Source organism: Ranitomeya variabilis, chromosome 3 (assembly GCF_051348905.1).
Source record: "Ranitomeya variabilis isolate aRanVar5 chromosome 3, aRanVar5.hap1, whole genome shotgun sequence".
In the NCBI taxonomy this organism is placed as follows: Eukaryota; Metazoa; Chordata; class Amphibia; order Anura; family Dendrobatidae; genus Ranitomeya; species Ranitomeya variabilis.
In genome coordinates this window covers 588,316,223-588,330,945 of record NC_135234.1, presented here as the reverse complement: position 1 = coordinate 588,330,945, position 14,723 = coordinate 588,316,223, and the positions used below count along the sequence as shown (strand labels likewise).

The 14,723-nt window shown below is 42.6% G+C and overlaps 1 long non-coding RNA gene and 1 pseudogene across 1 annotated transcript in view; one reads left to right on the top strand and one right to left on the bottom strand.

Annotated features, from left to right (window-relative positions):
- LOC143818413 (uncharacterized) overlaps nt 1-14,723 on the bottom strand; it is a 185,639-nt gene that overhangs the window by 157,344 nt on the left and 13,572 nt on the right. The gene's annotated exons all lie outside the window — the stretch shown is intronic.
- Nucleotides 9,508-9,765, top strand: LOC143818412 (NADH dehydrogenase [ubiquinone] 1 alpha subcomplex subunit 3 pseudogene; annotated as a pseudogene).

Below are 14,723 nucleotides of genomic sequence, written 5' to 3'. Positions count from 1 at the left end.
ATCAAGGTAAGGTTTATTGCATTTTTCCACTCTGCAAATGAAAATGCTTTCTCAAGCATACTAAAATCAGTCTTCAGATCTTCAGTCCAAAATGTATAAAAATGTATAATATGCCACAGAGTCCTTTTGTTAGGGTAAGAGCGGTACATTAGCATGGTTGTACTCAAACCACAGAATTACATTAGATTGTCCCTGGCAAAGTCTGTAAATCAACACTGGCTTCTCTTCAGCTCCACTACCACAGAGAATTGCTCACCTCCCAGACAGCTTACATTTGCTTGTCACAAACCAGCTCCAACACACAGACTGTTCAGCTCACCCCAGCTGGCTTACTAAAAACACACAGGACCTGACTCTAAACATAGCGCTCTTCTCCAGTGACTCTGGTCGTGTACCGCTCTGCGCTGCTGCACACAGGACATTTCTAAGCATCCAGGCAACCTAAAACCATTGGATCTGCAAACGACAGGACACTGATAATAACGACTATACCAGTAAATTTGTTCTGATGAAGGTCCGGATGTGGACTGAAAATGTTCAATCATGTTGCTTTATGGATGCACAATAAATAATTTGTTTTTTCAAGCCACAATACCACTTGAGTGCCAAGGTCTTTTCTAATTTTGGACAATTTGGGGCTGGACGCCCTACTTGAGCCCCTCCCATCCTATTATTGTATGAGTGCTGTGTTTTCACTACCTCATCTAAACATAGCTAACTAGGTGCACGTAATCAGGACCTCAAGTGCTAGGCTTTAACCTGGCATTCCTATATACCCCCATGTCCAAAGCCAGGGACTAGGCACTGTTTGCCAGCACACAGAGCCTACATGGCTTTAAATTAACCCCAGTGGGAAGATCATGCTTGAATACACGAGGGTTATCGAGTAACTCCAAGAACTTGCCCCTATTTTTGGATAACAATTTTCAGCCTTGGGAAGGAGGCAAAATTTCTTCAACTTTGACACCTGCAATGTTGGACTCTGACTGGGCCAACAAGCAATGGTTTTGAGTGAGTTTCTATACTTGCAGGGTTTTAGCAAGTTGCCATAATATATGGGGAAGGATTTCCTTTTCCCTGGTAAGTGTTCTTTATAGCTAATTTATCTCCCCTTTTCCACCACCTTATAGGGTCCCTGTCACTAAGTAAAGAACTTTCTCTCAACTTTGGGCACTAACACAAGTACCTGATCACCAGGATTTAATGAGTATTCCCATAAAAAGATCCTGTCCCAACATGCAGTAGGTTTATTAATAACACTAATAATAATAATAATAATAATAATAATAGTATTAGCAAATGCCTCCAATTAGAAATGTAATACAGCCCTTTTGATTTGCTTTGTCACTTACCCCATGTGCAGTGCATTGAAGTAGCTAAAGTGTCCATGGTTATGACTAGACACGAGTGAATATGTTCAGAAAATGATCACCTAACATATATTCAGCACGAATATGGTACATTTGGATTCGTGATCGGTAACAGGAGTTTTTTTCTTAAAATCTGAAAAAGTCAGTAACATTCGGTAAAAGATAGAATAAAAGCTGGCAATTTGTGTGCAGCATTCAGTAAAATCACAGAGTGACAGGTTAGAATAGAATAGATATATACACATAGAATTCATAGATATATAGATGTCAGTGACTCACACATATATATTTGTATTCATATTACATAAACACCTAAATATATCCTCCACATAGGGCCATGAAGTAAATAATCATAAATCACCAAAAAAAACACCTTCACATTATGCCAGTAAAATTTACACATAAACTTTATTAACCCCTTAGTGACAGAGCCAATTTGGTACTTAATGACCGAGCCAATTTTTACAATTCTGACCAGTGTCACTTTATGAGGTTATAACTCTGGAACGCTTTATCGGATCCCGCTGATTCTGAGACTGTTTTTTCGTGACATGTTGTACTTCAAGATAGTGGTAACATTTCTTCGATATTACTTGCGATTATTTATGAAAAAAATGGAAATATGGCGAAAATTTTTAAAATTTTGCAATTTTCAAACTTTGTATTTTTATGCCCTTAAATCAGAGAGATATGTCACAAAAAATAGTTAATAAATAACATTTCTCACATGTCTACTTTACATCAGCACAATTTTGGAAACAATTTTTTTTTTTGTTAGGGAGTTATAAGGGTTAAAAGTTGACCAGCAATTTCTCATTTTTACAACACCATGTTTTTTTTAGGGACCACATCACCTTTGAAGTGATTTTGAGGGGTCTATATGATAGAAAATAACCAAGTGTGACACCATTCTAAAAACTACACCCCTCAAGCTGCTCAAAACCACATTCAAGAAGTTTATTAACCCTTTACGTACTTCACAGGAACTAAAATAATGTGGAAGAAAAAAATGAACATTTTACTTTTTTTTGCAAACATTTTACTTCAGAACCATTTTTTTTAATTTTCACAAGTGTAAAAACAGAAATTTAACCACAAATTTTGTTGTGCAATTTTTCCTGAGTACACCGATACCCCATATGTGGAGGTAAACCACTGTTTGGGCGCACTGCAGAGCTTGGAAGTGAAGGAGCACCGTTTGACTGTTTCAATGCAGAATTGGCTGGAATTGAGATCGGACGCCATGTCGCGTTTGGAGAGCCCCTAATGTGCCTAAACAGTGGAAACCCCCCACAAGTGACACCATTTTGGAAACTAGACCCCCCAAGGAACTTATCTAGATGTGTGGTGAGCACTTTGAACCCCCAAGTGCTTTACAGAAGTTTATAACGTAGAGCCGTGAAAATAAAAAATCGCATTTGTTTTCACAAAAATGATTTTTTCGCCCACAAATTCTTATTTTCACAAGGGTAACAGGAGAAATTAGACCACAAAAGTTGTTGCGCAATTTCTCCTGAGTACGTCGATACCCCATATGTGGAGGTAAACCACTGTTTGGGCGCACCGCAGAGCTTGGAAGTGAAGGAGCACCGTTTGACTTTTTCAATGCAGAATTGGCTGGAATTGAGATCGGATGCCATGTCGCGTTTGGAGAGTCCCTGATGTGCCTAAACAGTGGAAACCCCCCACAAGTGATACCATTTTGGAAACTAGACCCCTTAAGGAACTTATCTAGATGTGTGGTGAGCACTTTGAACCCCCAAGTGCTTCACAGAAGTTTATAACGTAGAGCCGTGAAAATAAAAAATCTCATTTTTTCTACAAAAATGATTTTTTGCCCCCAAATTTTTATTTTCTCAAGGGTAACAGGAGAAATTAGACCACAAAAGTTGTTGTGCAATTTCTCCTGAGTACGTCGATACCCCATATATGGGGGTAAACCACTGTTTGGGCGCACCGCAGAGCTTGGAAGAGAAGGAGTGTCGTTTTACTTTTTCAATGTAGAATTGGCTGGAATTGAGATCGGACGCCATGTCACGTTTGGAGAGCCGCTGATGTGCCTAAACAGTAGAGACCCCCCACATATGACACCATTTTGGAAACTAGACCCCTTAAGGAACTTATCTAGATGTGTGGTGAGCACTTTAAACCCCCAGGTGCTTCACAGAAGTTTATAACGTAGAGCCGTGAAAATAAAAAAATCGCATTTTTTCTACAAAAATGATCTTTTTGCCTCCAAATTTTTATTTTACCAAGGGTAACAGGAGAAAATGGACCCCAGAAGCTGTTGTACAATTTGTCTTGAGTACGCCGACACCCCATATGTGGGGGTAAACCACTGTTTGGGCGCATGGCTGAGCTCGGAAGCAAAGGAGCGCCATTTGACTTTTCAATGCAAAATTGACTGGAATTGAGATCCGACGCCATGTCGCGTTTGGAGAGCCCCTGATGTGCTTAAACAGCAGAAACCCCCCAAAAGTGACCCCATTTTGGAAACTAGACCCCCCATGGAACTTATCTAGATGTGTAGTGAGAACTTTGAATGCCCAAGTGCATCACAGAAGTTTATAATGCAGAGTCGTGAAAATAAAAAATATATATTTTTTAACAATAAAGATTTTTTAGCCCCCAAGTTTTTATTTTCACAAGGGTAACAAGAGAAATTGGACCCCAAAAGTTGTTGTCCAATTTGTCCTGAGTATGCTGGTACCCCATATGTGGGGGTAAACCACTGTTTGGGCGCACGGCAGAGCTCGGAAGGGAAGGAGTGCCATTTTGGAATGCAGACTTTGATAGAATTGTCTGCGGGCGTTATGTTGCCTTTGCAGACCCCTAATGTACCTAAACAGTAGAAACCCCCAACAAGTGACCCCATTTTGGAAAATAGACCCCCCAAGGAACTTATCTAGATATGTGGTGAGAACTTTGAATGCCCAAGTGCTTCACAGAAGTTTATAATGCAGAGTAGTGAAAATAAAAAATATTTTTTTTCCCACAAAAAATATTTTTTTAGCCCCCAAATTTTTATTTTCACAAGGGTAACAAGAGAAATTGGACCCCAAAAGTTGTTGTCCAATTTGTCCTGAGTATGCTGGTACCCCATATGTGGGGGTAAACCACTGTTTGGGCGCACGGCAGAGCTCGGAAGGGAAGGAGTGCCATTTTGGAATGCAGACTTTGATAGAATTGTCTGCGGGCGTTATGTTGCCTTTGCAGACCCCTAATGTACCTAAACAGTAGAAACCCCCAACAAGTGACCCTATTTTGGAAAATAGACCCCCCAAGGAACTTATCTAGATATGTGGTGAGAACTTTGAATGCCCAAGTGCTTCACAGAAGTTTATAATGCAGAGTAGTGAAAATAAAAAATATTTTTTTTCCCACAAAAAATATTTTTTTAGCCCCCAAATTTTTATTTTCACAAGGGTAACAAGAGAAATTGGACCCCAAAAGTTGTTGTCCAATTTGTCCTGAGTATGCTGGTACCCCATATGTGGGGGTAAACCACTGTTTGGGCGCACGACAGAGCTCGGAAGGGAAGGAGCGCCATTTTGGAATGCAGACTTTGATAGAATTGTCTGCGGGCGTTATGTTGCGTTTGCAGACCCCTAATGTACCTAAACAGTAGAAACCTCCACAAGTGACCACATTTTGGAAACTAGACTCCCTAAGGAACTTATCTAGATATGTGGTGAGAACTTTGAAAGCTCAAGTGCTTCACAGAAATTTATAATGCAGAGTAGTGAAAATAAAAAAATATATTTTTTTCCAACAAAAAAGATTTTTAGCCCCCAAGTTTTTATTTTCACAAGGGTAACAGGAGAAATTGGACCCCAAAAGTTGTTGTCCAATTTATCCCGAGTACGCTGATGCCCCATATGTGGGGGTAAACCACTGTTTGGGCGCACGGCAGAGCTCAGAAGGGAGGGAGTACCATTTGACTTTTTTAGCGCAAAATTGGCTGTCGTGTTTGGAGACCCCCTGATGTACCTAAACAGTGGAAACCCCCCAATTCTAACTCCAACCCTAACCCCAACACAGCCCTAACCCTAATCTCAACCCGATCCATAATCCTAATCACAACCCTAACCCCAAAACAGCCCTAATCTCAACCCTAACCATAACCCTAATCAAAACCCTAAATCCAACACACCCCTAACCCTAATCCCAACCCTAACCCTAATCCCAACCCTAATCCCAAACGTAACACTAATCCCAACCCTAATCCAAACCCTAACCCTAATCCCAACTCTAACCCTAACTTTAGCCCCAACCCTAACTTTAGCCCCAACCCTAACCATAACTTTAGCCCCCGTCGTCACAAAAAAAGTTCAATGTAACCTTTTTTTTGTACGTCGCGTCCGCCATTTCCGCGGATGTGTGGCCGTAACTCTGCCCCCTCCTCCCCAGGACATAGACTGGGCAGCGGATGCGTTGAAAAACTGCATCCGCTGCCCACGTTGTGCACAATTTTCACAACGTGCGTCGGTACATCGGGCCGACGCATTGCGACCGCCCCGTACCGATGCAAGTGTGAAAGAAGCCTAAGGCTACTTTCACACTAGCGTCGTACTCGGCCCATCGCAGTGTGTCGGGCCGACGTACCGACGCTAGCGTTGTAAGCGCCGCACAACGGGTGCAGCGGATGCTGTTTTTTCAACGCATCCGCTGCCCCATTGTGAGGTGCGGGGAGCGGAGGCGGAGTTCCGGCCACGCATGCGCGGTCGGAAATGGCGGACACGTCGCACAAAAAAGTTACATGTAGTTTTTTTTGTGTCGACGGTCCGCCGAAGCACGACGCATCCGTCGCACGACGGATGCGACATGTGGCAATCCGTCGCAATGCGTCGCTAATGCAAGCCAATGGAGAAAAAACGCATCCTGCAAGCACTTTTGCAGGATGCGTTTTTTCTCCAACGACGCATTGCGACGGAAGCCAAAAAACGCTAGTGTGAAAGTAGCCTAACCCTAACCCTAGCCCTAACCCTAACCCTAAATTTAGCCCTAACCCTAACCCTAACCCTAACCCTAACCCTAACTCTAACCCTAACCCTAACTCTAACCCTAACCCTAACCCTAACCCTAACTCTAACCCTAACCCTAACCCTAACCCTAACCCTAATTTTAGCCCCAACTTGTCTTCTCCTGCCGGCCGGCAGATGGCAGCAGATGGCGGGCGCACTGCGCATGCGCCCGCCATGATGAAAAAGCCGGCTGGCAGGAGAAGACAGAAGAGGACCCAGGGACCCCGGGTGAGTATGATAGGGTCCCCGAATCCCCCTATTTCTCTGTCCTCTGATGTGCGATCACATCAGAGGACAGAGAAATAACTGATCGCTTTTTTTTTTTTTTGCGGTCGCCGGTAAACTGTTAATTACCGGCGATCGCAAAGTAGGGGTCGGTGCAAACCGACCCCGATCATGTTCTTTGGGGTCTCGGCTACCCCCGGCAGCCGAGACCCCAAAGAACATCCGGGTGCCGGGCGGCGGGCGCACTGCGCATGCGCCCGCCATTTTTTCCCGGAAAAAAGATGGCGGCGCCCATGGGGACCCACGAGGAGCTCCGGGGGAGGTAGGTAAGTATCGGGGGGCTATTGGGGGCCATCGGGGACCACATGTCTCTGTCCTCCGATGTGCGATCACATCGGAGGACAGAGAAATTAAACGGCAAATCGCGTTTTTTTTTTTTTGTTGCGACCGCCGGTAAACGGTTAATTACCGGCGATCGCAACTCGGGGGTCGGTAAAAACCCCCCGAATCATGTTCTCTGGGGTCTCGGCTACCCTCGGCAACCGAGACCCCAGAGAAAATCCGACTCTGGGGGGCGCTATTCACTTTTTCCACAGCGCCGTTAATTAACGGCGCTGTGGATTAAGTACCCTTAGCGGCCGCCGTTAAAAGGCGTATCGGCAGTCGTTAAGGGGTTAAACATTATAAAAACAGGTATTAACAGAAAAGTATATTACCACAAGAACAGGCAAAAAAAGTGGGTAGCCCAGGTAGTAACCCCAGATGGAAAATGGTATACAGGTAACAAATCAAATACTGCAAACAGATCTGGGGCATGAGAAAAAAGCTGAAATGGATGTGAAAGTGCTAAAACTAAATGGGAACAGTATGGAGAAGATGACTGCATGCCTATCGCTCAATAGATGAAAAGCCGGCATTTCATCAGCCACGTACAGTAAAATCACAGCAGAAGTCGGCAGGATGAAATAAACAGATTACATACAGTATGTACACATATAATAGATAGATATGTAAATGTCAGTTAATCACACACAAACACAGTATATATATACAGTATATATATATGTATATATATATATATATATATATATATATAAAAATATATACATGTTACATAGATAGATTGATAGAAGAAAAGCTGGCAATTCAACAACAGTGTACTGTAAACTCACAGCAGGAGTTGACAGCATAGAACAGATGGATTACATGCAGTATATACATAGAAAAGATAGATAAATAGATGTCAGTGACATATACAATTTGTGCAGTGTGTGCAGCTTATTGTACATGTATTTAATTATTAAAAGATTATTTTTCTGAAAATTGTGTGGACTCCCGCATAATTTTCTTAACCAGCAGCAGGAAAGCCAACTGCTTGGGACATATGCTTATAGCCTGGGAAGGGAGTAATACCCATGGAGCTTTCCAAGCTATTAATATCAGCTCACAGATGTATACTGAGCCTTTACTGGCTATTAAAATGGGAGATCCCTAAAAAATGATGGAGGGTCCCCTTATAATTAATAACCAGCAAAGGCTAGGAAGACAGCTGCGGGCTGATATTAATAGCCTAGTATGGGGCCATGGATACTACCCCAGCTAAAAACATCAGCTATAAGTCACCCCAGAAAAGGTGCATCCATAAGGTTTGCCAATTCTGGCACTTAGCCTCGCTCTTCCCATTTGCCCTGTAGAGATGGCAAGTGGGATGACAGTTGGGGGGTTGATGTCGCCTTTGTATTGTCAGGTGACATCAAGCCCAGAGGTTAGTAATGGAGAAATGTCAATAAGACACCTCCCATTACTAACCCCATAGTCATATGTATAAAAACAGACACCAGAAAAAAAGTCCTTTAATTGAAAGAATGACACAGACTCCTTTAATACATCTTAATTAAACCATGCTTACAAAATTACCTATTTTACCGACGTCATTTTCTCCCGCAAAACAGTTTAAATAAAAACAAAAATTTTCCTCACCTTTCCACAGTGAAGATGATAATCCGTTTGTCCCGCAACAGGTCTAGCTCTGCTCCATGTAGATGGCAGGCTACATGGTTGCATGATGCGACCATTCAGCCTGTCATCCAGTAGAGACACTGAACAGTGTCTGCTGCCACTGCTCAGTGTCTCCCTGTGAACTCCTATTCCCTGTCTGATGGCACTGTAAGCGTGAGAAAGTTCTCTCGCTCCCGTTGCCATCAGAAAGGTCCTGGGAGTTCACAGCCAATGAACTCACTTCACCTATCTGACGTCAGTGCGAGCGTCAATAGAATTTTTCCCACAGCGCTTGAGATAACCAAATCAATACCAGAAATGTCAGTGTCCATCTGTGTAATACGTGTGGCACAACCATGTGTCGTCCATGTGTTGCATCAGTACCACACAGCAGGCGCCAGGGAAGTGGCAATGCAATAAGTGGTGTTCCCCGGCGCCTGGTTATGAATACAACTTTCATCATTCTCCCCTACTCTGCCGGTGATCAGCACAAGCAGGAGAGAATGATGAGAGTTGTATTCAAGTGAGAACAATAACAGCAGGCATTGGATTTTGGAACTATTACACCCATCAGCCTACACTTGCTGCTGCTAATAACAGTGACAGCAGGAACGGCTGATGGGAATATTCTTCATTAGCCTCCTGCACTATAAATAAATAAATGAAAAAACAGGCATAGGTTCCCCTGTATTTTCTACAACCAGCCAGACAAAACTGACAGCTGGGGGCTGCAACCCTCAGCTGTCAATTTCAGCAAGGCTGGTTATCAAAAATAAAGGAGTCCCCATGCCGTATATTTTAATAATTTAAATAATTTAAAAAACAGCACGGGGTCCCCGTTGTGGGTCAAGGAGACTGCTGTGCTGTGTGCTTCGCAGGTGATGGGTGTAATGGTGCTGGCAGGAGTGGGAGCGTTCCTCAAAAAAGCCTGGAACAAAGAACCCGTCGTTCCAGTGTCCATCGACATCGGGATTTTGGCTGCTATTGTTTCTTGCATCAGTCATTATATTCAATACACCTCCATGTACAACAATGCTGTACCCTACAGTTACCCGGTTCCAGTTCTGGATGATGGGAACATGCCGGATATCCCTAGCCATCCCTGTGACAAACTTGGGCCTAATTTGGATTGGCTGAAGTACCTGTAATTGTGAAGATCCCATCTGTATCTTATCAGAAATTTTCTGTGGACTCCTGCTTGTTATCACTCCTGATGGTCACAGCACCCAAGCACGGCGTCAGTCAGGAATGCAGAAATATGAATAAATTATTCTTCTGGAAGAGCAGTTTGTAAAGGACATACGGTTTTCCAGAATTACCTTTGTGGTATCGTTAACACAATAAATCCATTTTTGACAACCAGCTTTCCTAAAGCAGATAGCTGGAGACTGGTATTCTCAGGTTGGTAAGGGGCCATATATATTGACCCCCAAGCCTAAAAATAGCAGCCCGCAGCCACCCAGAATAGGCGCATCTGTTAGATGCGCCTATTCTGGCACTTTGCCCGACTCTTCCCACTTGCCCTGTAGCAGTGTCAAGTGGGGTTCGTATTTGTGGGATTGATGTCACCTTTGTATTGTCAAGTAACATTAAGCCCATGGATTACTAATGGAGAGACATCTATAAGACACGTATCCATTTCTAATCCTATAGTTATATGGTAAATAAAGACACAGCCAGAATAAAGTCCTTTATTAGAAATAAATCAAAACACACTTTTCCATTAAAATAACACAGTTATACTCACCTAATGCCTAATTCCACTGAATCCCTTGTTTCCTGTCACAAAACTAAAATTAAAAAACAACAGTATCCCTCACCTGTCCGTCGTTCTGTCCCACATCGAAATCCATTCCTGAAGGATTAATGGTTTTCAACCTGAATGGTGCCAAGATGCAATCGTCCATGCTGAGAACCACTAATAAATGAGCTCTGTGAGCGCAGCGTCAGTGACAAGCGTCATCGAGGTTACCTTCGATCTCTGAGGCTGCATTCCAAGCTGGGTTGAACTGCCATGACCATAGCACCATGGGAAAAAGTAAATGATGAGGTCACCATAGTTCAAGCTCAGTGACTTCACCAACAATCACAGTGAGAAATTCTCATGTACTATTTGTGCGAGTATTTGCTCATCACTAACCTCCACCCATTACTCTGGGGGCAGTTTTTCCCTGTCTGACTCCCCTCTAAAATATAGTCAGGAAAGCTTAGATATCATCCTCTAGAGTCATTTTTTTCAAGCCTCCCGTACTGTTCGCTTCAAACACATACGGTCTCTTTAGCTGGAGCAAAGCAATGTCTCCCTGGCCAGGACACCTTCTGTCAGGACAGCAATCTGCTGCTGTTGCAACTAATGCTGAATTTATTGCTGTTGATGCTGCTGTAACTGCTGTGATTCTGTAACTGCTGCTGATACTGCTCCTGCTGCTGCTGTAGCTGTTGCTGTGCCTCAATCAATTGTTTAACGAGCTCCACCATGCTTTCAGACTGAGTTTGCAATGCTGTAGCTGCCTGTACCCAGGACATTCAACTTTAAATTGTAATAATAATTTTGTGCTCTTTGAGGCCGTGACAGAATTATCCACCAATTGCAGGTATTCATGCTCAGCAGTAGGCACTTATTTAGTACAGGAACAGTTCTTGGTGAAAAACAATATGAGGTTTATTGCATTTCTTTGCACTCAAATGATATTGCTTGCAATCGCATAAGAAAATCAAAACATTCTGTAACAAGCTTTTCTTCAGCCCTAAATGTCTCATAGATTACATAGTACTTTCGTAAGGGTACGCACAGCAAATTACTAGCATGGTACTCATACCGTATCATGGGCATTAGCTTTTGCAATCTATAAATCAACACTGGGTCATCTTCAGGAGTGGAGCAATCAGAGGAAAAAGTATCATAGAAACACATGCACCACTTCTGCATACTGACCAAATACTGAACGTGTGAATGTGGCCTAAAAAATCAGCTCACCAAGCAGAAAATAAGTGCTCACTCAGCTCCATTAGTGGAAAAATAAAAAAATCTGTACATATCTATATCAATAGAAATATGAAAAAAGTTATAGTTCTTGAAAGAAGGAAGGTAAACACACAGACTCCAATGTAAGAAGGACATAGTGCAGAGCTGAGATGTCAAACTCTTATACACAAAGGACCACATGTAATAGCTGGGACAAAGTTGCTAACCAACCTTGATATTTATTACAAAAATGTCTACAATTGAGGAAGTTTCTCCTTATCTTCAAATTTAAAGATTAACTTTGTCATGTGGATAAAGACTTAAAGGGGTTGTCCCATGAACAGTACATTTTAATTAAAAGATCTTAGAATAAAATATTGGAATAATATAATATGTTAGGCAATAGCACTAAAAAGCATATTGCCCAATGTCCTAATTTAAATATGTAATAACAAAGGATAAAATACCTTGAATAATGCTCAATTCAGTGTAATGGGCCCACATATGCTCAATACAGTATAATGGCCTACACAGTGCTCCATAAAGTATGATGCATAAAGTATGATGATCCCCATATAGTGCTCCATACAGTAAAATAGAACCATATAGTTATTTATAGAGCATAAAGGCCTCACATAGTGTTCCATACAATATAAAGGGTCCCACATAGTGCTCCATAACGTATAAGGCACCACACATAGTGCTCCATACAGTATAATGGGCCCACATAGTGCTCCATAAAGTATGATAGGCCCCCACATTAAAAAAATAAAATAAATATATTCTCACATCTGCTCATTCCCCCACTGTTCCGGTTTCCTCATGGTGTCTTCAGATCCTCTGCACATCTAGGTACAGCGGGTGCGTTGCAATCATGTCATCGCGACCGCTGTGCAGAGACATCAGAAGCAGAGGGGGAATATCGGCATTGCTTTCAACTGTATTGACAGTTTAGGATTTGAATATAGTTGAAAGTGCAATGCTGAGCGGTGGCATAATACCTGTCCCACACCACCTTGCAATGGGGCCAAATATACTCAGGGGACCCGCCCGGCTTCAAGTATACTCACACTGCATGCAAGATTTGGCTAGCGGGCCAGAGTTTTAAATATGTGATATGTGATGTGATATGTCATGGTTTTCAAATGGAGTCATTTATCCGGAGTTACTTTTTGATACTACTGGAAAGTACATTGGAAAAATTACAGAGAGAACAAGGTTTTTAAGGGAGTGGGTAGAGTTATTCAGTTTAGAAAAATAATGACTTAGGGGAGATCTTATTATAGTGTAAAAATATATGAAGGGGCATTCTTTCTAAAGATCTTTTAATACCTAGGTCTTCAATAGTGACAAGGGGGCACCTTCTTTGTCTAGAGGAAAGAAGATTTAATTATCTTTCTTTTTTCTTAATATAGCGCTAACATATTCCGCAGCGCTTTACAGTTTGCACACATTATCATCACTGTCCCTGATGGGGCTCACAATCTAAATTCCCTATCAGAAACCAGAGTGCCCGGAGGAAACCCACGCAAACACGGGAAGAACATACAAACTCTTTGCCGATGTTGTCCAAGGTGGGATTAGAACCAAAGACCCCAGCGCTGCAAGGCTGCAGTGCTATCCAATGAGCCACACAGTATTTCTTCTGCGGTGTTGCTATCAGTGTATCAAGAGTGGGAAAAGAGGATTGCATTGACAATCCAACACAATGGGCAGCACTTTGAACAGATATTATAAGTGGTCATAAACTCGTAAATAACTCATGAAAGAATAAAATTACGTTAAAACCAAGCAAACCTGTTGTGAACTCTGTTTTCGGGCTCCCTCTTGTGGTCACAGGTGGTATTGCGTGAGTTTTATTTTTGGGCTCCCCCTGGTGGCTTTGTTTGTTATCTTGCGGGTCTGTGGTAGGATCAGCTGCCTCATTATTCTCTAGGGAGGTTCCTATTTTGCTCTGCTTTACCTCCACTTGTTGCCGGCTGTCGATGTATTCAGTGCTATTCTGATTACTCCTGAATATCTTGGTTTTCTGTCTCTTCATGAGAAGCTAAGTTCTGTTTGATTATTTTTTGCTCATCTGTCTGCAATATGATTTCTGTTTATGATGAGTTTAGTCCAGCTTGCTAATATGTGATTTCTTGCTGCTGGTAAGCTCTGGGGTACGGAGTTGCTTCCCCCGCACCGTTAGTTGGTGCGGGGGCTCGAGCAATCTCTGCGTGGATATTTTGAATAGGGTTTTTCATTGACCGCACAGTTCTCTTCCTATTTTCTGCTATCTAGTGTTAGTGAGCCTCATTTGCTAAATCTATTTCATCTCTGCGTATGTGCTTTCCCCTTAACTCACCGTTAATATTTGTGGGGGGCTTTTCTATATCTTTGGGGGTCATTTCTCTGCAAGTGAGGACTTACTTTCTCTCTAGGAATAGTCAGTTTCTCAGGCCGTGACGAGACGTCTAGGATTTCCAGGTAACGTTCCATGGCTACTTATAGTTGTTTGCGGATAGGATCAGGTTGCGGTCAATTCAGTTACCACTTCCCCAGAGCTAGTCGTCGGTTCAGTTTCTTAGCTAGTCAGATTTGCGATCCTTGCCACTAGGATCATAACAGTACAGCCGGCCTATAAAGTGTTAATTGCATGGCAGAAGCAGGAGAAGAGAAGCCTTGAGTTTTTTTTTTGTTTTGTTTCTGTGTGTCTAGCTGCTGTGTGTCTAGCCTCTCTCCTCCTCTTAATCTTGGTGTGGCTCTGAGTTCAGCTGCTGACATGGATATCCAGAGTTTGGCCTCCAGTGTAGATCATCTTGCTGCAAGGGTACAAAGTATTCAGGATTTTGTTGTTCACAGTCCTATGTCAGAGCCTAGAATACCTATTCCGGAGTTGTTTTCTGGAGATAGATCTAGGTTCCTGAATTTTAAGGACAATTGCAAGTTGTTTCTTTCTTTGAAACCTCGTTCCTCTGGTGATTCCGTTCAGCAAGTTAAGATTATTATTTCTTTCTTGCGCGGCGACCCTCAAGATTGGGCCTTCGCATTGGCGCCAGGGGATCCTGCATTGCTCAGTGTGGATGCGTTTTTTCTGGCCCTTGGATTGCTCTATGAGGAACCTAATCTTGAGAACCAGGCTGAAAAAGCTTTGTTGGCCCT